We start from the raw sequence: 25,964 nt of genomic DNA, 5'->3' as shown, positions 1-25,964 counted from the left end.
AACAGATTTTTTTTTCTTAAAACTACCATTTCATGTTTACTTAATGTGGAATATGATTTACCTGGACTCCATGCCTCCTTAAAAGCCCCTTTTTTTTTAATTTTTTAGATTTTTTTAAATTTTTATTTATTTATGATAGTCACACACAGAGAGAGAGAGAGAGGCAGAGACATAGGCAGAGGGAGAAGCAGGCTCCATGCACCGGGAGCCTGACGTGGGATTCGATCCCGGGTCTCCAGGATCACGCCCTGGGCCAGAGGCAGGCGCTAAATCGCTGCACCACCCAGGGATCCCTTAAAAGCCCATTTTATGTAAAACCCTTTGGATTTAATATATTTGCATCAGACAGAGTAAGTCAGTTGTAGAATCTTATTGTCTTACCACATATCACTGATATGATAATAATAATGATGATAGCAACAACAATAATAGCAAATAATAGCAGTGGATGACATTTATTGTTCTAGGTTATTAAACACATGGTATTTTTTAGTCTTCATCAAAAGATTAGCATTTGTCCATATTTGATAAATGAGGGAACCAAAACTTAAAGACATTTGAAAAATATATCCCAGGCCACACAGCTGGTAGATGGCTAAGCTAATATTTGGGCCAAACTTATTTCACTCCACAACTCATGATACTGATGATTATCATTCGAAGAGATCAGTACTGCTAAACTAAGTTAAATAACTCAATCCATGCCTGTCCCACTTGCCTTCATTTCTGAGCATGTACTAGGTTGCCAACTTACTCTGAGGCCTGGAAGATCAGATTAGTTTTAACTATTTAGCTTTTCCTAAGTAGCTTCAAATGTTATACTTATTAACTTCCAAGAAATTCTTAAAATTGTGTCCTCAGAATTCAATCCTAAAATTCACTCAACTAGGGCAAGGAAGAGGTAAAGGAGATAAGGATCCCAAGTAAATAAGAAAAATACATGTTTTGTTTTATTTATTTATTTATTTTTTTCCCTTTTTCAAGCCAGTACCAATAAGGGTACTTCTGGGAAATGAGTCCCAATGAATGCGATAAAGTAATTGTTTTTGCAGCAGCGATATCACTGAAACAATATTGGATATGTTATACATGTACTGTCAAAAGATCATTTTTTCTTCTTCTTTTGTAATTGTTGGTATCTGTTCTCTCTTGGTTTACTACTCAGCATTCTGATCACTGCAAAGCTCTCAAAGGCTATGACTGACAGTTCTGGCTGTAGCATACAAGATTGCCATTATTGATGGGGTCAAGTTTCTAATTTCAACAATTATGATCTTTTCCAGCCAATCTCACCTAAATAACAAGTACCTTCCCCCAGTTTAAGGCTATTATTTCCAGGGTCTGATTTTAGGTTGGGCACTGGCTGTATAAATCAGCACTGGCAGGGCCAAGCACAGTGCCCATCACAGGTTTGGGGAGAAAGAGAGGGAGAGAGAGAATAGCCATTTATTCTGAGTCACATGTTAGACTTCTAGAGGCATTTCCTCTGTAGTAGAAGGAGAAGCAGGCTCCCTGCAGGGAGCCCAACGTGGAACTGGATCCCAGGACCCTGGGATCATGGCCTGAGCCAAAGGCAGACACTCAACCACTGAACCATCCAGGGGTCCCCAGAAAGTATAGAATTTAAATAACATTAGCAATTTTAATTAATGGAAAAGATATACAGTGTTTAGTAATGAAAAGTCAGATTTATAAAGTGGTAATTTAATGTCAAATTGATAAAGAGATTCAATATAGGGACGCCTGGGTGGTTTAGTGGTTGAGTGTCTGCCTCCAGCTCAGGGCGTGATCCCAGGGTCTGAGGATCAAGTCCCCACATCTGGCTCCCTGCAGGGAGTCTGCTTCTCCCTCTGCCTGTCTGCCTCTCTCTCTCTGTGTCTCTCAGGAACAAATAAATAAAATCTTTTCTTTTTAAAGAGATTCAAAATAATTTCAGTAATATCCCCAGTAGATTTTTTATGGAACTTGATTAATTAATTCTATATATTTTTTAAAAGCTCAACTTATTGTCAAAAATCTGAAGAAGAAAAGTAAGACTTTATCTACCAGATATATCAAAAAGTTGTGTTTATTAAGACATATTAAGTGTGATGTTAGTATATCAACCACCAAATTGGTAAGTGGATTAGAATAAGTGCCTCAAAACAGGGCTGTACAGGGGATCCCTGGGTGGTGCAGAGGTTTGGCGCCTGCCTTTGGCCCAGGGCGCGATCCTGGAGACCCGGGATCGAATCCCACGTCGGGCTCCCAGTGCATGGAGCCTGTTTCTCTCTCTGCCTGTGTCTCTGCCTCTCTCTCTCTCTCTGTGTGTGACTATCATAAATAAATAAAAATTAAAAAAAACAAAAAAAACAAAAAAACAAAACAAAAAAAAAAACAGGGCTGTACAGGATTTGAATTTTGGTAAATGGACAAAGGGTTATGTAAAAGTAGTGAGGGGAAAGGCTTTTTTTCAATAAAATAGTTATAAATATTATTTATATTGAAATAATATGACAATATCTTCCTCAGAAAAATTAAGGAATTCATTGTTAAAATTAAACTTGAATACTCTCATTAGAGAATGTAGGTTAATATATTTTACAATCTGGAGTATGCAATGATTTCTTAAATATGACCCAAAAGTACTGAATATTTTTAAAGAAAACAACAGAAGTTCACCATTCTTGTTCACCTAAGGGCCCCTTCAAAGAAAGTAGAACTATAACAAGAATCAGAAAATATGGTTTTGATACCCATAATTAGCAAAGGATTGGCTACCAAGAAATTATTCACAAGTCCTATATTAATGAGAAAAACTCATGTAACTAATAGAAAAATGGGTAAGAAACATAAATAAACATTTAACAGAAGAGGAAGCAAATACACTTATAAATATAAGGCCAGATATTAAATATTATCCATAGCCAAGAAATACAAATCAAGACAATAAAGAGATATAATTTGACATACATGGCATGGGAAAATATGTTATCCATATTGTGTTTTACATTTTAGGAAGTGTATAAATTTGTGTATTTCTTTAGAAATTATGTGGTATTTTTTCTATGATTGAGTCAGAATGCTTGTGCTCAGGGTCACTCAAAAGACTGAAATCAAGATGATGGTCAGAGCTACGGTCATTTAAAGGCTTAACTAAGGGACTGTTTTCAGTGTCTGTTATATGAACTTTGGCAGTTCTTAGGTCCTCAATCATTTGCTTAAAATATTAGGTTTTTACCAGGTGAATCTTTCATTGGGGTACTCCCAGTACGGTTGCCTTCTCCAGAATGAAGGCTTTGAAAAACAGGGCAAGACAAAAGTCATAATCTTTTTATAACCTACTTTTGGGGCTGACAGATGATCATTTTTGCCATATTTTATTTTATTTATTAAAAATAAGTCCATTCTCATATTTAGATACATGGTATAGGCATCATAGGGACGAACTTAAAGTCTATCACACAATTCAAATGGCTATCAAAGGGAGAATAAGTAAATTAACTGCAGTATATTCAAGCAGTCAGAATGCTTGTGCTCTCGAGCTTGAATGCTTGTGTCGAATATAATGCGAATATAATGTGACACTCAAAATGAATGAACTACAAAGACTCACATAATATTCCTAAATCTTAGCAATACAGTATTAACTGAAATAAATAAATAATAAACAAATAAATAAATTTATATATCATATATAATGATAGTTAAATATATAAATAATATAAATATATAAACATGCTTAAAATATAGTTATATATTTATATCATTTAAATTGTATTTGAAAAGAGTATAAACATACTATTTACTTATAATATATTATATAAATATATAATATATTATAAATATGTTTATATATATTATAAATATATAAAATATATATAACTTTATATATAACTTTACACCCATTTATAATATATAAATATGTATAAAGTTATATATAACTTTATATATATATATATATATATATATATATATATATAACTTTGTAACCATGATAGCAAAGTATTCCAGGCAATGCTTAATTTAGAACATGGGACACCAAGATGGATTAATACTGGGGACCATGTGATTAGATGTAGATTGTTATCAAGATCTCAGCTTTGTTGCTTATAGATTTGCAAATGCTAATACCTTGCAGGTGCTAATATATACCAATGAAGAGAGTGCATAATAACCTAATGATTATGTATTGAAATATTATGGTCCAGTTACACAAACCAGCAACTCTTCCCGTAAATATGAAAAGTGATGATCAGGGCAGCCCAGGAGGCTCAGTGGTTTATCGGCCCAGGGCATGATCCTGGAGACCTGGGATGGAGTCCCACATCGGGCTCCCTGCATGGAGCCTGCTTCTCTCTCTGCCTATGTCTCTACCTCTTTCTCTCTGTGTCTCTCATGAATAAATATTTTTTTTTTTAAAAAGGAGACAATTGTAAATGTTTTGTTTTTGGTTATCACCATTGAAGAAAATATAATGAGTTCCTGATTTCTCTGTAAATAAAAAGATGTCAGAGTCAACAAGACAGGTCCAATGCATAGTAGTTATTAGCAACTTCCACCTATAGAAAAGGAAAGAGTCAAAAGCAGGTGATCAAGTTGCTTTGGGGATTAATATGGCTACAGGGCTTGGGTTTTAACTCATAGGTCATGGATTTGTATTAAGCCAGCATGAAGACAAAAGCTGTATTGCTTCATGTCTCTAGCATACGAGACACAGTAACTAAAATGAATTATTTCAGTAAGCAACAAAATTAAATAGGATTATTGCCTTTCTGGGCTACTGGTCTTTTAAAGGAAGAACTGTGGCCAGAGACCAGAACAATGAGGAGAAAATTCTGTCGCTTTGGAAACAAGTTTGGCAAGACACATGCCATTTCCTCTTCAGAGCTCTTGATTCCACTATACATTGCCAAGAACTACTTTCAGCCCCCTTGACTATTGTGCATTGATGTTACCAGCCTTGGCCAAGAAAACTTCTGGAATTGAGTCTGCAGTTAGCCAACATTAGCCATTCTAGATAGGCTATCCTCATTCTTTTTTATGTGTTATTATTCAAACTCAAAAGACTGCAGATTTCTTTATGAGTTTTAAATCCCCTGTAAGGTACTGTCTGTGGCCTGCAGTCAGGAAGAATGACATACAAAATGTGAAAGTCATCAGTCTATTTCCTTCTTTCAGGTACTTACTGCAAGGGGCTAGTGTTTTTGTTCTGGTGATAATGGTGGTTGTTTGATTTGACTTTCTTTTTTTTTAAAGATTTTATTTATCTATTAATGAGACACACACACACACACACACACACACAGAGAGAGAGAGAGAGAGAGAGAGAGAGAGAAGCAGAGGGAGAAGCAGGCTCCATGCAAGGAGCCAGATGTGGGACTTGATCCCGGGACTGCAGGATCATGCCCTGGAGCGAAGGCAGGCGCTAAACCCCTGAGCCATCGAGGGATCCCCTTGTTTTGTTTTTAATACAGGTTATTTAAACAAGATGAAAGAAAAGCAGTTCACCCATTTGTCCCCCCTGTACCCTCCCATCTCTAGTAACCATTAGTGTGTTCTCTATTCTCTCTGTCCATAAGTTTATTCTTTAAATTTTATTTTTTTTTTTGGATTCCACATATAAGAGAAATCATAAGGCATTGTCTTTCTCAGTCTGTCTTATTTCATTTGGCATATGTGCTTGAGGTCCATCCATGTCATTGCAAATGGCCAGATTTCATTATTTTTTATGACTAAATAATATTCCATTATATATGTATACCACAATTTGTTTATTCATTCATCTATTGTTGGACACTTAGGCTGTTTCTGTATCTTGGCTATTGTAGATAATGCTGCAGTAAACATGGGGATGCATGTACCTTTCCAAGTTAGTATGTTTGTTTTGTTCAGATAAATACCTAGAAGTGAAATTGCTGGATCATATGGTAAATCTATTTTTAGCTTTTTGAGGAACCTCTATACATAAGCAGTAAACGCCTTGACATATATCTTGATGATGATTTTGTTTAATCTGACACCAAAAGCAAAGACAAACGAATAGGACTATATCAAGTTAAAAAGCTTCTGCATGGTAAAGGAAGCTATCAACAAAATGAAAAGGCAACCAACTGAATGTAGGACAGTACTTGTAAATCATGTATCAGATGAGGGGGTGATATCCAAAAGATATAAAAAACTTAACTCAGTGGAAAAAAAGAAAATGATCAGACCAAAAAATGAAATGTGAATAGACCTTTTTTCAAAACAGACATATAGGTGGCCAATAGATAAATGAAAAGATGCTTTACATTATTAATCACCAGGGAAATGCAAATCAAAACCACAATAAATATGTTAATTGTACTGGAATTTAAAAATTAATTAAAAATAAATACATAAAAATCTATTTTTAAAAAATTAAAAAAACCACGAGGGCTGTTATCATAAAGACTAGAAATAACAAGTGTTGGCAAGCATGTGGAAGAAAGGGAACCCTTATGCACTGTTGATGGGATTGTAAACTGGTGCAGCCATTATGGAAAAAACATGGAGGTTCCTCAAAAAATTAAAAATAGGACTACCATATGATCCAGCAATTGCACTTCTGCGTATTTATCCAGAAAAGACCAATTTTGATACTAGCATACAGTTGAAGAGTTTCCACTGAAATCAAGGATACATTATAATGCTTATGTTTTCTTTTAACCTAAAACCTACTTAAAAACTCAGACCTAATATACATATAAAATATAAAATACATTATCATATAGTTATATTAACATGTTAATATAATAACAATAATGCATATTTTTTATTACCATATAATATTGAGAATATATAATATATGACTATACAATATTGAATATTAATATTATATTTTATAAACATATTATCAAATATCAATTATTGACTCAACATAGGTTTATTTTTTTTCAACATACGTTTAGATTATTTTGCTGTTTGTAAAAGTGAATTAGTAAGAACTCCTCTAATACTATCTGATACTAACCTTTAGATATTTTTAACAAAAATGCTAGTTAAAAGGGATGAAAATAAACAAGTGTAATAACTTACTCTAGGTGCTCTGATAGACGTTCAAAGTTCACAAAGGCAATGAAGACAATATGTTCAATTATATCTGGAAGGCTAGTGAAGGACATCATCGATGATACCAGTGGGTACACGCTGCATTTACCAAGAAAATTACACTTAACTGAGTCATATAACAATTAGATATATGACTTTGATTCCCATAAGTAGGAAATTTACCAACTTACCTCACTCTCCCCCAGTCAAGAGCTCTACAAGGTAGACTTGACTGTTAACTATATACTTGATCCATATAATAAACCAAACTCTAAAATATTATTAATGCTGCACATGGGATTCTATAGTAAGAGGAGGTGGGATGTCCTCTTGGAATTTTTGAACTTTAATTTTCAAGATGATTTGATATTTTGACTTTAGAGTTTACCATAAATATTTGGTAGTATTTAAGTAATCTGGACATATCTGAGAAGAAATACAGTAATATTTATAGAAAATATTCAAAGAGTTATTGGCTAAGATTCAGACACATTTTTATAAGATAAACAACAAATATTTCTTGTGCTTTAAAGGAATATGATCAAGAAATCATTATTTAAGTTAAAATGAGGTTAGATTTTAGGTCAGATCAGATTGGTGACAAGATCATATTGAAGCCAGAGCTGGTTTATCTATTAATCTGATAGGAAAAATTCCTGGGTGGTATCATCCAGCTGAAGAAGGGGAAAGTAGATGGGAGCTTTAAAAAAATCATTCTTGATTTTGGGACAGTTAGGATTTTACAATTTAATAGCTCTCATACTCTGAGACATCCTAAGACAAAGTCTAGACAAATATGTTAGAGAGCAAAATCAATATCTTATTCAGAGGGCAAAGGATAGAAAAGGAAATAATGGCTTAGTTCTAAAAAAATATTCCAAGACACAACTGTGGTAGAAGAAAATGGAACTAACTTAATAGATGTAAGTAGTAGGATATCAAGTAATTGTCTTGAAAAGAATAGTGGAACATCATAGCAAAAAACATTAGTAGAATATTGTACACACTTAGTAAAAATTTTTTAAGCTGTAGCAAAACATGCGTATTTAAGGTCAATGACACTTGATATCTCAGAAAAAGCTGTGCTTCCAAGAGAATAATGTGTCAGGTTGGGCCCTTTTGTAGATGACTAGGAACATTGTTGGCTTGCAACCACTAGTTCTTGTATAGGAAGGGCAAGGAGAGACCAAAGAAAGAGGCAGGCCATCCCAGATTGGTATGAGACAAGTTTTTTTTTTTTTTTTTTTTTTTTTTTAATTTTTAGGGTTTTTTTGTTTTGTTTTGTTTTTTGTTTTTTTGTTTTTCCCCTTTACGATAAGTGTACTCTTTAATCCGAGACACCTCTCAGTGGTCGAGCATCTGCCTTTGGTTCAGGGCATAATCCTGGAGTCCCAGGATCAAGTCCCCCATCAGTCTTCCTGCATGGAGCCTGCTTCTCTCTCTGCCTATGTCTCTGCCTCACTCTCTGTGTGTGTGTGTCTCTCATGAATAAATGAATAAGATCTTTAAAAAAAGTGTACTCTTTAATCCTCCTCCCCTAGTTCTCCTATATGCCCCACCCCCCCTTCCCTCTGGTAACCATCAGTTCATTCTTTGTAGTTAAGAGTCTGTTTCTTGGTTTGTCTCTCTTTGTTTTTCCTTGGCTCATTTGTTTTGTTTCTTAAATTCCACATATGAGTAAGATCATATGATATTCATCTTTGACTTATTTTGCTTATGATTATACTCTCTAGCTCTATCCATGTTGTTACAAATGGCAAGATTTCATTATTATGTATTTCATATATATATTTTTGTTTCATATATTTCAATATATTTCAAATATTTCATTATTTTTAATATATATGTATATATCACTTCTTCTTTATCCATTCATAAATAGACATTTGGGCCGCTTCCATAATTTGGTTATTGTAAGTAATGCTGCAGTAAACATGGAGTACAAGGGGGTACCTGGGTGACTCAATCTGTTGAGTGTCTGGCTCTTGATTTCGGCTCAGGTCATGATCTCAGGTTTGTGGGATCGAGCCCCATGTTGGGCTCTGCTCTCAGCATGGCGTCTGCCTGTACTCCTTCCTCTGCTTCTTCCCCCTCCCGCTATCTCTATAATTTAAAAAAATCACAAAAAATTAATATAGAAGTGCATATATCCCTTTGAATTAGTATTTTTGTATTCCTTGGGTATTCTGTATTCTTTTGGTGAGTGTGATTCTTGGATCATAGGGTAGTTCTATTTTTAATTTTTGAGGAAACTCCATGCTATTTTCCAGAGTGACTACGCCAGTTTGCATTCCATGAACAGTGCAACAGTGTTCCCCTTTTTCCACATCCTCACCAACACCTGTTGTTTCTTGTGTTTTTTATTTTAGCCATTCTGACAGGTGTGAGGTGATATTTCATTGAATTTGTGATTTGCATTTCCCTGGTGGTAAGTGATGATGAGCATCTTTTCATGCATCTGTTGGCCATCTGTATATCTTCTTTGGAGAAATGTTTGTTCATGTCTTCTATTTTTTTTATTGAATTGTTTTTTGAGTGTTGAATCATATCAGTTCTTTTTTTTTTTTTTTTTTTTCACGGTTATGCATGAATCTTTTTTTTTATTGGAGTTCAATTTGCCAGTATATAGCATAACACCCAGTTCTCATCTCATCAAGTGCCCACCTCAGTGCCTGTCACCCAGTCACCACCACCCCCCACCCACCTCCCTTTCCACCACCCCTTGTTTCCCAGAGCTAGGAATCTCTCATGTTCTGTCTCCCTCTCTGATACTTCCCACTCATTTTCTCTCCTTTCCCCTTTATTCCCTTTCACTATTTTTTATATTCCCCAAATGAATGAGACCATATGATGCTTGTCCTTTTCCGATTGACTTATTTCACTCAGCATAATACCCTCCAGGTCTCTCCACATCGAAGCAAAAGGTGGGTACTTGTTGTTTCTAATTGCTGAGTAATATTCCATGTATACATAGACCGCATCTTCTTTATCCATTCATCTTTTGATGGACACCGAGGCTCCTTCCACAGTTTGGCTATTGTGGACATTGCTGCTAGAAACATCGGGCTGCAGTTGTCCCGGTGTTTCATTGCATCTGTATCTTTGGGGTAAATCCCCAGCAGTGCAATTGCTGGGTCATAGGGCAGATCTATTTTTAACTGTTTGAGGAACCTCCACACAGTTTTCCAGAGTGGCTGCACCAGTTCACATTCCCACCAACAGTGCAAGAGGGTTCCCCTTTCTCCACATCCTCTCCAACATTTGTGGTTTCCTGTCTTGTTAATTTTCCCCATTCTCACTGGTGTGAGGTGGTATCTCATTATGGTTTTCATTTGTATTTCCCTGATGGCAAGTGATGCGGAGCATTTTCTTATGTGCTTGTTGGCCATGTCTATGTCTTCCTCTGTGAGATTTCTGTTCGTGTCTTTCATGAACATGATTGGATTTCATGATTGGATTGTTTATTTCTTTGCTGTTGAGTTTAATAAGTTCTTTATAGATCTTTGAAACTAGCCCTTTATCTGATATCAGTTCTTTATACATTTGGGATCCTAACCCTTTATCAGATATATCATTAGCAAATATCTTCTCCCACTCTGTAGGTTGCCTTTCAGTTTTGTTGATTGTTTCCTTTGATGTGCAGAAGCTTTTTTATTTTGATGCACATCCAACAGTTTATTTTTGCTTTTATTTCCTTTGCCTCAGGAGACAATCTAGAAAAATGTTGTTACAGCCGATGTCAAAGAGATTACTGCCTGTGCTCTTTTCAAGGATTTTGATAGATTCCTGTCTTACATTTAGGTCTTTCATCTGTTTTGAATTTGTTTTTGTGTATGGTAAAAGAAAGTGGTCTAGTTTCATTATTTTGCATGTAGCTTTCCAGTTTTCCTAGCACATTTTGTTGAAGGGACACATTTTTCCCATTGGATATTCATTCCTCCTTTGTGGAAGATTGATTGACCATATAATTGTGGTCTTATTTCTGTGTTTTCTGTTCTATTCCATTGATCTATGCTTCTATTTTTATGCTGTCACCATACTGTTTTAATTACAACTGCTTTGTGGTTTTGTTTTGTTTTGTTTTTGTTTTTAAAGATTTTATTATTTATTCATGAGAGACACAGAGAGAGGCAAAGATATAGGCAGAGGGAGAAGCAGGCTCCCTGTGAGGAGCTTGATGTGGGACTGGATCCTAGAACCCCAGGACCACAACCTGAGCCAAAGGCAGACACTCAACCACTGAGCCACTCAGGTGCCCCTACAACTGCTTTGTAATATAACTTGAAATCTAGAATTATGATACCTCCAGGTTTTTTTTTTTTCAAGATTGCTTTTGCTTTTTGAGGTCTTTGCAAATTTGGGTTTTTTTTTGTTGTTGTTCTGGTTATGTGAAAAATGCTGTTGGTATTTTGATAGGGATTGCATTAAATCTATGGAATACTTTGAGTAGTATAGATATTTTAACACGATTCTCTCAACTCATGTACATGGAATATCTTTCCATTTCTTTATGCCGTGTTCAATTTCTGTCATCAGTGTTTTAATAGATTTTAGAGTACAGGCCTTTCACCTCTTTGGTTAAGCTTATTCTTAGGTATTTTATTGTACGTGGTGCAATTATAAATGGGATTGTTTTCTTAATTTCACTTTCTGCTGCTTCATTAATAGTCTATAGGAATGCAACTAATTTTTATACATTGTTTTTATATTCTGTCACTTTCCTGAATTTATTTATCAGTTCTAGTAGTTTTTTTGGTGGAGTCTTTTGGGCTTTCTATATAGTATTATGTCATCTACATATAGTGAGAATTTTACTTCTTTCTTACCAGTTTAGATGACTTTCATTTTTTAATGTTGTCTTATTGCTGTGGCTAAGACTCCCACTAATATGTTGAATAAAAGTGGTGAGAGTGACCATTCTTGTTTTGTTCCTGACCTTAGCATAAAAGTTCTCAGTTTTTCACCATTGATATGATATTGCCTATGGGTTTTTCATATAAGGCTTTCACTGTGTTGAGATGTTTCCTCTAGACTACTTTGAGAAAGTTTTTATCATGATTGGATGTTGGACTTTGTCAGATGCTTTTTCTGCATCTATTAAAATGATCAAATATAGTTTTTTTTTTTTTTTTGTAAATCAATGCACTTGGCATTTTTTAAAGATTTATTCATGAGAGAGAGAGAGAGAGAGAGAGAACAAGGGGAAGGGCGGAGGGAGAGAGAAAGAGAGGATCCTCAAGCAAACTCCCTGCAGAGCACAGAGCACAGCACAGGACTTGATCCCAGGACCCTGAGATTGTTACCTGAGCTGAATTCAAGAGTCCACTGCTCAACCAACTGATCCACCCAGGTGCCCTGATCATGTTTTTCTTTTCTTTTTTTTTAATCCTTTCTCTTATTAACGTGATATATAACATTGATTATTTTGTGACTATTGAACCACTTTTGCATCTTGGAAATAAATCCCACTTGATTGTGATGTATGTTTTTTAAAAATATATTTTTGGATTCAGTTTGCTAATATTTTGTTGAGCATTTTTAAAAAAGATTTTATTCATATATTTATGAGGGGGGTACAAGTGAGCAAGAGAGGTGGGGGAGAAGCAAAGGGAGAGGGACAGCAGAATATAGACACTGAGTGGGGAGCCCAGGGCTTGACTCAGACCCATGACCCCAAGATCATGACCTGAACTGAAATCAAGAGTCAGAGGCCAAATCGACTGAGCCACCCAGGCAGACTTGTTGAGGATTTTTTTAAAAAATATTTTATTTACTTATTTTTGAGAGAGAGAGAAGGAGAGAGAGAGCCCATGTGCATCAGTAGGGGGAGGAGCAGTAGGAGAGGGACAAGCAGATTCCATGTTAAGCATGGCATGTGTCCTGGGGTTCCATCCTACTATCCTGAGATCATGACCTGAGCCGAAATCAAGAGCTGGATACTTAACTTACTGAGGCCCTCCAGGCACCCCATGTTGACAATTTTTCATCTATATTCATGAGAGATACTGGCTTATAGTTCTCTTTTTTAATGGTATCTTTATCTAGTTTTGGTATCAGGGTGATACTAGTCTCATAGAATGAATTTTGAAGTTTTTCTTCCTCTTGTATTTCTTTGGAATAGTTCAAGAAGAACTCTTCTTTAAATATTAGGTAGAATTTGCCTGTGGAGCAATCTGGTCTTAGACTCTGTTTTTTGATTATTGGTTGTTTCATTGCTGGTAACCAGTTTGTTCAAATTTTCTATTTCTTCCTGTGTTACTTTTGGTTAGTTATATGTTTATAAGAATTTATCAATGTCTTAGAAGTTGTCCAGTTTGTTAGCACATAGATTTTCATAATATTCTGTTACAATTGTTTGTATTCCTATGTTGTTGGTTGTTATTTCCCCTCTTTCATTAGAATTTTTTTATTTGAGTCATTTTTCTCTTTCTAGAGGTTAATCAATTTTGTTGATTTTTTCCAAAGAACTAGCTCCTTGCTTTCATTGATCTGTTCTACTGTTGGGGTTTTTTGTTTTTGTTTTTGTTTTTGTTTCCATATCATTCATTTCTGCTCTAATATTTATCATTTCCTTCCTTTTGCTGGGTTTGGTTTTGTTTGTTCTTTTTGTAGTTCCTTTAGGTATAAGGTCAGATTGTTTATATGAGATTTTTCTTGCTTCCAGAGGTAAGCCTATACTGCTATAAACTTCTCTCATAGAACCATTTTTGCTGCATCCCAAAGATTTTATACCATTAAACTTTCATTTTCATGTAATTTTTGTTTTCTTCTCTTATTTCTTGGCTAACCCATTTGCTATTTAATAGCATGTTACTTTTTGTAAGATTTTATTTATTTGAGAGAGAAAGAGAGAGAATGGGAACAGGGGGAGGAATAGAGGGAGAGGGACAAGCATACTCCACATTCAGCACAGACTCAGGGCTCCATCCCATGACCTTGGGATCATGATCTGAGCTAAAATCAACACTCAGACACCTAGCCAACTAAGCTACCCAGATGCCCGTAATAGTATGTTATTTAACCTCTATGTATTGTGCTCTTTCCAGATGTTTTGTGTGTGTGTGTGGTGATTTCCAGTTTAATAGCGTTTTGCTCAGAAAAAAATGAAGATGACTTTTCGTTTTTTTAATTTGTTGAGACTTATTGTGTGGCCTAATACATAATCTCTTCTGAAGAATGTTCTATGTGCATTCAGAAAGAATGTGTATTCTGCAGTAATATATCTGTTAAATCCATCTGGTCCGGTGTGTAACTCAAAGCTGTTTCCTTGTTGATTTTCTGTTTGGATGATCTCTTCATCAAAGTAAGTAGGGTATTAAAGTCCCCTACTATTATTGTGTATTACTATTGATTATGTTTGCTATTAGCTGTTTTATGTATTTGGGTACTTGCATGTTGGTGCATAGATATTCACAATTGTTATATCCTCTTGTTGGATTGTCCCCTTTATTATTATATAGTGTCCTTCTTAGTCTCTTATTACAATCTTTGTTTTAAAATCTATTTTGTCTGATGTAAGTATTGCTACTCTGGCTTTCTTTTGACATTCATATTTGCATAACAAATATTTCTCCATCCCTAACTTTCAGTCCACTGGTGTCTTTTGGTCTGTAGGCAAAATATAATAGGCAGCATATAATAGGTCTTGTTTTTTTAACTGCTGTCACCCTTAGTCTTTTGATTGGAACATTTAGTCCCTTTACTTTCAAAGTAATTAATAATAGATAACATTTTTATTGCCATTTTGTTACTGGTTTTGTTTTGTTTAATAAGCAAGGGACTCATGCTAGGCTTAGATGAGCAGCTGCAAATTAGTAAATCTCCACACCTGTCCACCAACACCTGAAGCATTTATATAAAGCTTTAGCCAGGTTTGGTCACATTGTCCAGATGATATCAATACCATATTACTTTCTCAAGACTGTGTCCTTGAGGCAACTTTTGGAAGGAGGGAAGGCAAGTGGGATGCACATACTAAGGATAGGGAGCAAGGGAGGAGCCACCAATTGCCTGTGTCCAGGTCATAGGTCAGGTGCTGGTTACATCTTCTTGATGACTTCCCTCCACACTCCATCCCTCCAGACTAGCTCTTAAAATCTCACATACTCCTCTTCTCCATAACATGGCCTGAGTAGTCAGAAGGGTGTTTTACTGGCATGGAGGTGGCTCTTTTGCTGCATTGGAGGTAGATGTCACAGCAACAATATAGGTTCATGCAAGAGAAAACACAGATTAAGACAATGATTTCCAAATCAATGACAGCTTTATCTAGTAACAGCCCCCCTGATTTAAACCACTGATTTCTGAAGTCCCAAATGGAGGGGGATGGATCATTCAGGTGTTCACTTCTGTTTCATGTGATTTAGTAAAAATGACCCATTAGCAGAATCATCAGGTATGAACACACAGCATTCTATTTAGCTAATGGCAAGGTGCCTTCCTGTGAGGCAGTAATAAAGTCCAGGGCCATCCTATTTTGGAAGATAGCTTTTCTTTATTAGGGGTATTTCAGTGTTCAATAAAAACACTTTGTTGGCTATCATTTAAGACTTGCTGGGTGAATTTAGCAAGGGTTTCTATGTGTGCTATAATGTCCTCCAGGCCAATGGAGGGAACAAAGACAGCAGCCAAATGATTATAGCAGTGAAAAACAGAATGCTCATCTGGTCTTGAGGAGAGAGGAAAGTTATATATAGAGAGAAACTCAGATATTAAAAAAAAAAGGCAAAAACAAAAAACAACAAAGAATGTGTTGCCCATACCTTTGGTGGTTGGAGCCTCTTGCTCATTGATGTTTTATGAAAAATAATATTGGTGTTATTTCCCACACTAACTTTATGTTTTGTGGGGTTTGGACTGCAAGGGGAAGTCTTTTGAATGTACACAAGAATTCTGGCAGGAGTGTAATAATCAAACTTGAAATTATCTCAGATGGCAGATAGAGGGGCAGCCTGGGTGGCTCAGCAGTTTAGCGCTGCCTTCAGCCCAGGGTATGATCCTGGAGACCCGGGATTGAGTCTCATGTCAAGCTCCCTGCATGGAGCCTGCTTCTCCCTCTACCTGTGTCTCTGTCTCTGTCTGTCTCTGTCTCTCATGAATAAATAAATAAAATCTTTAAAAAAAAAAAGATGGCAGATAGAGTATGTTATGGTATAAAGAACACAAGCCAATTTCAGATGTCCATGGACTCTGATGCTTACCAGCCATGAGACAGTGAACCTCTGAAGGTATTATTTCCTCTTCTGTAAGATTGGGAAGACCGAGATAGCGGATGAGTACATTTCTCTTAACCTCAAGTATTCTCAGATCTAACATGATACCAAGAGTTTTTTTGGGTTTTTTTTTTTTTTTTTTTCTTTCCCAAGGTAGATGCAAGTCTCTTAAAGTTGGTCCTGTGCTTTTCTTGGTTAACCAAGTACACAGCAAGTTACTAGCCTTCACTTATTACTTACAGAATGAAAGAATAAGTGATATTATGCAAAACTGTGCTGTCTTTATTATAATGCAAAATAGCAAATGTTTCTATTAGCAAGCAGTTTACTCACATGACATAATTGTTTCTAACTGTAGAGAACACATGGCCTGGGGATCATGAATCTTTAATGGATTTTAAGGTTTAAAGGCACTGGGATAAAAATAGACCCTGGGACTGTTGAGTAATGTTGATTATGCATTAAATTTTGCCATGCATCAGAAGGATAATATGTTTCTATGCATTCCATTTCTATTTCTCATTATCTGCATCCTACATCATTAACTTTTAATGAATCTGGGATTTTGTTTGCTGTCCTACCATTGGAAATGTTCTTTTTTTTTTTCTCCAGTGTCTAACACTTTTGAAGAGACAAAGGGTATTTTCTTTTGGTATGCAGTTCCTATTAACAGCTCGGTCTTATTCTCTTGAGTTTGTTATAACTAAAAACAGAAGAAGAGAGAGTCCTTGGCAAAAAGTCTTCAAGAATTTATCATCAAACTATCATATCCTCGCTCTAAGAGCAAGAATTTTGTTTTCTATGGAAATTAGGGAGATTATATCTTGACATAAATTTCCCGATGTCCCCAAGAAACACTAGAAGAATGCATTTCAAAATGCTGTAAACTGAAGGAATTGTTCTCAGATATCATGTAGTCAGGTAATATGACATTCTGTAGGAGAATATATTTAATATATTTAAGACAGTGTTCTATTTCATTGATTCTTATTTTCTTTATAATTGCCATGCATGACAGTATATTTGACTTGTGGACAGTAAGCAGCCTGGTTCCAATTGAAGACCACCATGGCATGGGTCCTGCCCTACTGAAATGGCAAAAGTAAGTGGAAAAGAGTAACTATCTCTTCTATTTAAGTGGAAGTTGCATGCAAAGGTAATTTCCAAGGGCTTGGGACTTGATTCCACATATGAAGAATGCAATTATGTCCATAGAGTGACCCCTTATAACTCAGACCTACATATATGGCACTGGCTTTTTATACTTTGTTGATACTTCATTGATACTGTTTTGCTGTTGAGAGCTGGGGAATCCAGAGAATTTTATTGTCTTTCTTATCTGTAGACAGAAGAGTGTTTTTCTGCCGAATGCAAGCCCTGTGATTGTTACAAATCTATTTAACTACGGTTACTTAGGGATGGACTAGAATTTTTCTCACATATCATGTAGCTACCACAAAAAGTTCTCAGTCTAACATTCAAGATTAAAGTTCTGTTTCTAGTCTGGATGTCTAAAAACTGTGGTCCACAAAGTCTGAATGGCTTTTCACAGAACTATCAGTAGATATTAAGGGAAATGAGCGACAGGGTTATGGGATTCTATTCTATTGAAGCAAAGCAGCGCTACCCTTGTTATCTGTTGCATGTATTAGGATTGCCTAAGATTAAAGTTCAAGAAAGGATTAACTGCAGAACCCCGGACAATGATGGTTCTAATTTAATCTTTATCTCTGATACTATAAAAGACCTCTGCCCTGTTAAATTATATTCTCTCTTTACTCAGAATATTACTGTGCCTTGCTAGGCTTTGCCATATTTAGTGCAAGACATTGGGCTGTGAAAGCTGTGAGGAGCAAGTTTCTGATTTGACACTCACACTCTGCCTTCTTGTCAGGCCCCTTAATCCTTCTTTAAAATCTAGTCACTCAGGGTGCCTGGGTGGTTCCGTGGGTTAATCATCTGCCTTCAGCTTACATCATGATCCCAGAGTCCTGGGATCGAGCCCTGCTTCAGGGATCCCTCTCAGTGGGGAGTCTGCCTTTCTCTCTCCCTCTGCTCCTCTTCTGGCTCTTTCTCTCTTTCACTCTCTCTCTCTCAAGTAAATAAATAAAATCTTTAAAAAAAAGATTTTATTTGTTTATTCATGAGAGACAAAGAGAGAGAGAGGCAGAGACATAGGCAGAGGGAAAAGCAGGCTTCATGCAGGGAGTCTCCTGATGTGGGACTCGATCCTGGGACTCCAGGATCACGCACACCCTGGGCCGAAGGCAGAGGCTCAACTGCTGAGCCACCCAGGCGTCCCAATAAATAAATTTTTTAAAAAGATAAATAAAAATAAATAAATGAAATCCAGTCACTTGCTTCTCAAACTCAGTCACATAAATATCCTATATGCAAAAGTGGGAGTGGCCTCCTCCATCCTTTACAGATAGGGATTAAAGAGATTCACCTCATGTGTTTTCTGAATTAGCTAAGGTACAAGAATTAAGGCTCGTGCATGCCCCAAGTGGAGATTAGTCGCAATTGAATCCTAGTGTTCAGGATTGCTAAAAAAAAAACTTTTTTTTTTTTTTAATCTCTAGGTTAAAAACAAACATAATTCTCTCAGTTTACAAACAGACCATGATATTACTGTAGTTGAGATGATTTAGATATTTGAATTTTTGATAACAGAGTAACAGCCTCAGAGGGATTATGTGGTCAGTAGTCACCTTACTGACAACTGAACATGTCCCACATTAACATGGACTTTCTCGTGAACAGTCCTCCTTTGTTTTCTAGTGTACTGACCCATCTCCCTGTGAATTGCACTTCTTCCTTTCAGAGAAGTATTTAGATACATAATATATAGGTCAGAGTGTCAGGACAGTGCTTCAAACTCCATAAGAAGTGAGAGGGATTTCTGATTAATGTCATGACCAAGTGGAATCCTCTCATCTCTTCTTAAACTGTAGCACATCAGTGTATTAAGTTAAGACTTATCTTTGTAGAATATGTGGTAGTGGTTTATTGAATATGGTCTAATAGTGAGGGATTGAATCCATGATCAATTAATTAGCAACTAGATCACTGTGGACATGATCTACTGTTTCTTAGCCTAAAAAGGAAATAATCATAGGCAGAGAATTGGACATAACAGAATCATTAGGCCACACTTTGTTATTGTAAAAATGCATGCCATTTTATAAGTCATTCCCTTTCTCTGAGATTCAGTTGCCTCAATTGTAAATGAGTAGGCTATTTTGTCAAAGATTTCTCTGGATCTAGATTTTATTTTTCATTCTGATTGGGACTAAGAGAGAAAATTTGCAGATGAGATTCAGGAAGAGCTTCACAAAGAAGCTTATGTATGATCCTTAAGGTAAAAGCAGGTCTAGAATTGGTCCAGACCATGAACAGACTAACCTAGATACAAGGAACAATGTTAGCTCAGGCACACAAGTGGTAAATCACAGATCACCTATATGCCAGTGCCAAACCTAGACATTTGTCTATGTGATATTTTATTCAAAACTAATCAGTAAATAAGAGATTATGAAAGCTAAATTTATTCGATATAAAGGCCTTTATTTTATTATATATTGCTTGTTTTTTTAAAAAGATTTTATTTGAGAGAGAGAGCATGAGCAGGGGAAAGGGGCAGAGGGAGAGGGAGAAGCAGACTCCCTGCTGAGAAGGGAGCCCAACGTGGAGCTTGATTCCAGGACCCTGGGATCATGACCTGAGCCAAAGGCAGACACTTAACTGACTGAGGCACCCAGGCACCACCATATTGCCTTTTTTTTTTACAGTTAAAAATATTCTTTATATAATTATATACACTTTATATATATTTTACTTTTTAAGTTTTTTTTTTTTTTAGTTTTAATTCCGGTATACTTAACATACATTATATTAGTTTCAGGTGTACAATATAGTTTTTCAGCAGTTCTACATATTACTCTGTACTAATCGTGATAAGTGTGCTCTTAATCTCCTTCATCTATTTCACGCATCTCTCCCCCTCCCTCCATTCCCCCTTCGGTAACTACCAGTTTGTTCTCTTTCAAATATTCTTTTTTACATGGAGCATCAGTAAACAACATGGAATATGCAGTCTTAAAAATCTCCTTACTGTGCAAAATTAAAAGTCAGTAACAATATAGTAGTCACTGGGATGTTTTCTTAAGCATTACAAGTCCATAAACAAAATTGGGAAATACTTGGGCAAATCAGATAGCAAATAATTCTGGCTGGAGCTCCAATCTTTTTGTTTGACTGTAAGATTAGTAAGATAAAGTTTAAAGGCCATGAATGTCAGGGTAGCTATTACTATAATCATGTCCTATTAATGAAGATACAGAAGTTCAGGAAGACAAGTTCTTTATCCAAAGTTTCAAAATAACTACTTTCAGACTTGAAAAACATGAAAGATTCTAAAGTATAGGAAACAAACTGTGGATTGCTGGAGCGGAGGTGGGCAGGGAATGGGGTAATTGGGTGATGGGCATTAAGGAGGCACATGGTATGATGAGCACTGAGTATTAAATGCAACTGATGAATTACTGAACACTACATCTGACTAATTATGTACTATATGTTGGCTAATTGAATTTAAATTTAAAACTTTTTTTTTTTTAAAGAAAGGATATGTTTCTAATGACTTCAAAATAGGGAGTGGTCAAGATCATTAACTTCTTAACCAGTGATGATCTTGGTGAGAGCCTACCATTGATGTAGTGAGGATGGAATTGATTTTGCTTAGGATTGTAGGACAATAGAAAGTTATTTAAAAAAAAAAATTAATTTCAGGGCAGCCACGTGGCTCAGTGGTTTAGCGCCACCTACGGCCCAGGGTGTGATCCTAGAGACCCAGGATCGACTCCCTGGATGGAACCTGCTTCTTCCTCAGCCTGTGTCTCTGACTCTCTCTCTCTGTGTCTCTCATTAATAAATAGATTAAAATCTTTTAAAACATGAATTTCAAAAACCTCTCTGTGAAGTAGAATGGCTTTGGGTTGTATATACATGTACGACATGGTTAAATCAAAGCCATAGTTTTAAAACTATGCTTGTCTTTTTTTGAAAATACAGCAAGGGAAAACAACTTGTAGAAGTGGAGATGAATAAAAATAAATAATGAAAGCAGTATGATCTGTAATCAAGTTAGAAAAATACTAATGAAATATCATATAGACTTTTGGGTTTAGACATATTCCAGTTGATATCTCAAATCCACCCTTTACCTGCTGTATGAATTTGGTCAATGGAATGAATGTAAATGTAAAAAATGAAACCATATAAATACAGACAGAAAATATAGGTGAATTCCCCATTCAAGCTAGGATAGGGAAAGGCTTTCTAACTATGACTCAGCCTCTTTTTTTTCCAGCATGACACTAATTTTTCTTTGGGTTATTACGTGTGACTTGGGTAAAATTCTCAGTCAAAGTGCATTGTGTTCCAGAAATATACAACAGGGAAAAGACCTTTTCTTCAATAAATGGTGCTGGTAAAACTGGACCACTCTCTTACACCATACACAAAAATAAACTCAAAATGGATTAAAGACCTAAATGTAAGAGCTGAAACCATAAAAATTCTAAGAGAACAGGCAGTAATTTCTCTGACATTGGCCATAGCAGCATATTTCTAGATATGTCTTCTAAGTCAAGAGAAACAAAAGCAAAAATAAACTATAGGGACTACATCAAAATAAAAAAAATTTTCGTACAATGGAGAAAACCATCAACAAAACAAAAAGGCAACCTCCTGAATGGGAGAAGACAGTTGTAAAAGATATATCTGATAAGGGGTTAATATCCAAAATACAGAAAGAAGCTGCACGATTCAACACCAAGAAATCAAATCAAAACAAAACAGAAATCTGATTTAAAAGTGGGCAGAGGGGGCGCTTGGATGGCTTAGTCAGTTAAGCATCAGACTCTTGGTTTTGGCTCAGGTCATGCTTGCTCTCAGGGTGGTGATATTGGGCCCGACATCTGACTCCATGCTGAGTAAGGAGCCTGATTGAGATTCTTTCTCTACCTCTCCCTTTGCCTACTTCCTGCTCACTCTCTATTTTTCTGTCTTTCTCTCTAAAATAAATCAATAAATCTTGAAAAAATAAAATAAAAATGGTCAGGGGACCTGAATGGCATTTTTCCAAAGAAAAATACACTGATGGCCAACATACACATGAAAAGATGCTCAATATCACTAATCACCAGGGAAATGCAAAAACCAAGTGAGATATTCTTAACCCTGTAAGAATAGCTAAAGTCAAAAAGACAGAAAATAACAAGTGATTGTGAAGATGTGGAGAAAAAGGAACCCTCATGCACTGTTGGTAGGAATGAAAACTGGTGCAGCCACTATGGAAAATGGTTTGGAGGCTCCTCAAAAAATTAAAAATAGAAATTCCATGTGTTCCAGTAATTTCACTATGGGATATTTATCCAAAGAAAAAGAAAACACAAAATCAAAAAGTTATATGTGCCCATTTATTGCAGCATTATTTACAATGCCAAATTATGGAAACAATCCAAGATTTCAGTGATAGATGAATAGATAAAGGTGCACACACACACACACACACACACACCCAATGGAGTATTACTTAACCATCAAAATAGGATGAGATCTTGCCATTTGTGACAACATGGATGGATATAAAGTATTATGCTAAGTGGTATGTCAGACTGAGAAAGAAAAATATCATATGATTTCATTCATATGTAGCATCTAAAAAACAAAACAAATGAATAAACAAAGAAAAAGCAGAATCAGACATATAAATACAGAGAACAAACTGATGGTTGCCAGAGGGAAGGGAGTGAGGGATGGACAAAGTGGGTGTAGAGGAGTGGGAGATAAAAATTTCAGTTATGGAGTAAGTAAATCATGGGGAAAAAAAGGCACAGCATTAGGAATATAGCCAATGGTATTGTGATAGTGTTACATGGTGACAGATGGTCGGTGTACTTGTGGTGAGCATAGTATAACATATAGAAATGTTGAATAACTATGTTGTATACCTGAAACTAATGTAGCATTGTGTATCAACTATACTCAAATAATGTTTTTTTTTTTTTTTAATTTAAAAAAACAAAATTGCATTGCCTTCTCTGGGCAAAACTTGGGTTTTTGAGCAAAACTAGTCCACTCGGGCTTTCCCACTTGGAATTTAAATTAGTTTTAACATCTGTGGTTTATATTATTAAAGCATTAAATAAAAGGAAGCCAGATACATACAAATTGCCAAAACACTTTCCTCCCTGTAAAAGCAGAAATTGGTAGAATTATACTCACACTGAAAAAATTCCATCTGGACTGAAGGGGGAAAAAGAAGAGGGCAAAGACTTTTTTTCTTTTTTTCCAAGGGCAAAGACATTTGAAAATTTTGTAGGTAATTGGGAGATTGAAACTTGACAATTTAGATTTTGAAGGAAGTGGCAAAGTTGCCAATAGTGACTAACAGAACAGGAGAAGACACTACCAGAATGTGGAAAGATGGTGAGTTCTGCTTTGAGAATTATTGGATATTGAAGGCAGAACATTTATTCTGACTTAAATTATGTAAAAGTATAAAACACTCACAGTGAACAGCAGATAGGGTAAGGTAGTGGAAATGCTAGAACTGATCTGGGCAGTGGATCTTTTCTTTGCTAGACTCTTGATATACTGTGTAATGCATGAGTAGTTGCACAGGCTAAACAAAAATTCAAATATCTAAAAATTAAGAACAAAATACTTCACAGTTTTGTACTATTCGCTCATTTACCTTTCAGGATTTTGTCTGGATTTCATTGAAATAACTCATTATGCTGACCAAGTTCTATTAATAATCATGAAGCAAAGTTCTTATTTGCATATTCCTTCAAACACACAGTATTAAATTTCAATTATTGCTAGTTACAGTAAGTTGTGTACTTTATCATGTGTCTCACTAAACACAGTGTCCAGTCTGCTTATAAGTCTGAAACAAGAAAAAAGAAACTGGTGGTCTATGGAAAACAAAACAAAACAAAACAAAACAAAACACAAAACAATGAACTCAAAGCACTAAAGATGGAATAAAGACAAAAGACCACAGATTTTAAAATGAAAAAAAAAGAGTATAAAAAATGCAAGAATGTGGAGGTCTCAATGTCAGTGAATAAAAATGATATCAGAGCTTTGAAGATTTCTAAGGTGGTATAGGTATTCTGAAGTAGTAGAGTATCTGTGATGCCAAGTCTTATATACAACCATAGTTTTATATAGATGAAAACATGTTGAAATCACTATTGTTTATAAGATCAAGGGATGTCTATTTGTATAGCAAGGTCTCTAAAAATGGTGGCAGAAGCTGGATTAGATAGCAAGCCTATGAACCAAGTTGTAGGATTAACTAAGAGTTTGGGAAATGACAGTGAGAAGGAGCACCACTCAAATCCTTTATTTTAGTTGTGTTCCTTTCAGCAGCCCTAGATTGTCACTCTGCCAAAAAGGTGCTACTCTTCCTTTTGAGGATTAGGATCAAATGTGAAAAGAATAGTGAAAGGCTGGCAGCAGCTTATCAGATGGAGCTCTTCTCTCTGCCTGTGCTACTAAATAACACCAGGCTGGTCTTTAAATTCTGCTCCTAAAGTGATTCTGTGTATTTTCATGGCATCTATCAGTGTTGTGCAAATCAAACACCAATCCATCCTTCCTTATGAAGACATTTGAGGTTTCACAAGGAAGAAAATGACATTACAAAAGGAAGACTATTTTATTAATCATGAATATTTGCTAAAAGAATAATAAACAAGTGGATGTATACGTATGTGCCAAGGAAGGTTATATGCTACTGCCTAATAAAATGCAGTCGCCTTTTTGTTCCTGTAAAACTAACCTCATTTTGTGAAGGGATTTTTTTTTTTTCACTCTCACAGTACAGACTGATACCATGGAAATGGGGATATAGGCTGAAACCAGAGAAGAATTTAGGAGAGTTACTCTAGGGATTTCATTAATTGAATAAGCTCTTGCGAAAAATGAATGCTAGTCATGGATGCTACAAAGGGATGAGTGGTTGGAGAAAGTAAGAACATTTTGAGGGACCTAGAGGTTGACAAATATTTTATCACTCTTGCATGAGTAGCTTAATTTCTCCATGGATTAAAGCTCAGAATTTGTAACTTTTGAATAGAGTATTGCCTAAGTAGGTAAATCCACAGGCTGTCAAGTAAAGGAAATTGGTATATCTGTGTTTCTCATTTCAAAGAAGAGATTTGTAATTGTGCTATAGCATATAAAATTCCAATCAAAGTTTTGTATACTCAGAATGATTCTGGATCCTGGTTCTAATACTATGTAGTTAATATGATATACAAAGTATTGTCTGAAAAGTAAAGTCATAAAGACTAATAAATACCAGATATTTTCCTTCTATATTTGCCACTTAGCAGTCTATCTTGGTACAGCTTTGTCTAATTAAGTCATCACCACCATTAAAGAATACAACTGAGTTAATGCTACATGGGATGTTAATAGTTAATAGTAACTAGAAATATATTGTTTCTTCTTTAGGTACCAAGTGGCAGCAGCTTGGTGGTACGGTAAACACTAAGAGAAGAGCCTAGGAATGGCAAGATATTCACCAAACTCTAATTTTGTCCATGATTAATTCTAATGTTTCACACAAAATTTTGCCACATACTAACTGTCCAGAGCATTTATTTATTTTTTCATCTCAAA

The 25,964-nt window shown here is 35.6% G+C and overlaps 1 long non-coding RNA gene across 1 annotated transcript; it reads left to right on the top strand.

The window, feature by feature from the left end:
- The first annotated feature begins 4,849 nt into the window (after window positions 1-4,849).
- On the top strand, window positions 4,850-25,924 carry LOC102152789. The gene is made up of 3 exons (XR_005371884.1): window positions 4,850-5,160; window positions 17,281-17,364; window positions 25,797-25,924. It is a non-coding gene; the product is annotated as an uncharacterized LOC102152789 (long non-coding RNA).
- The last annotated feature ends 40 nt before the right edge of the window (window positions 25,925-25,964 follow it).

This window comes from Canis lupus, chromosome 17, assembly GCF_011100685.1.
Source record: "Canis lupus familiaris isolate Mischka breed German Shepherd chromosome 17, alternate assembly UU_Cfam_GSD_1.0, whole genome shotgun sequence".
Lineage (NCBI taxonomy): Eukaryota > Metazoa > Chordata > Mammalia > Carnivora > Canidae > Canis > Canis lupus.
This window is presented reverse-complemented; position numbering and strand designations above follow the sequence as displayed.